The sequence below is a fragment of the Octopus bimaculoides genome, chromosome 13 (genome assembly GCF_001194135.2).
Source record: "Octopus bimaculoides isolate UCB-OBI-ISO-001 chromosome 13, ASM119413v2, whole genome shotgun sequence".
NCBI lineage: Eukaryota > Metazoa > Mollusca > Cephalopoda > Octopoda > Octopodidae > Octopus > Octopus bimaculoides.
The window spans coordinates 5,549,052-5,549,992 of record NC_068993.1 but is presented as its reverse complement, the minus strand read 5'-3'; positions in this window follow the sequence as shown (position 1 = coordinate 5,549,992).

Here is a 941-nt window from a genome sequence, read left to right as displayed (position 1 = left end):
TGCCATTTTTTTTTTTTTTACTTAAATAGATATTTACTAGTAAATAGTTCATTTCTATCAGAACAATATCGTTTTTATTGTATAGTGCTCAGGTGCTCTAGAACTCGTCGGGAAAAGATAAAGGAGAGGGACAAGAAGGAACACTATAGACAAGAAAACTCAGTGAAAGTGGAATGTGTACGGACAAGTTTACACTGTAAAAAAAAAGATAAAAAGAAAGAAAAAAACATGGAAACCAGACCGAGCTTCCAGATAAAAGAAAAGGTTACATATACCCATTAGCGTAGCTAAAGTGCGTGCCGCCCGGGGCGTTCTTTCATTTTGCCGCCCCCGAGCCCCCCACAAAAATTACGTGTTGCTTACAGCAGACCCCAAAAGTGGTGCCGTTCCCGGCGGACCGCCTCCTCCACTCTTCTCTAGCTACGCTAGTGTGTAGCCCCAACATAAACTTTATGTACAATTAAAGTGTTTATATGTCATATGCATCAAATAACTCATTTACGTACATACACGCACGACTCTCGCCCGCGTTTTCTCTCTCTCTCACTGTCTGTCTCTGTCTCTCTCTCTCTCATACACATAAACACACACAGACGTCTGCAATCGGTCTCTTTTTAAATTGACTCAAGTTCGCTGAAGGTATACGACGAAACGACATCGAATTTAGAAACAAAAGAAGTTAGGCTTACTGACGACACAGGTACTCTTTTATTATTATTATTATTATTATTATTATTATTATTATTATTCCTTCGTAACACAGTGTAGGCAAAAAAATGCACCGGATTCTTTAGTCATCTGTCAAGTCACAACAAGAATCTCCATGTAATACTTTCTCCCTTTTCATTATTTGTTTATAACGAGGTTTTTTTCATTTTCGGGCATCGGACTTGCGGCCTGTCTTAGGGTTTGCGCTATCAACGGTTTCTCTTACCCTTAAT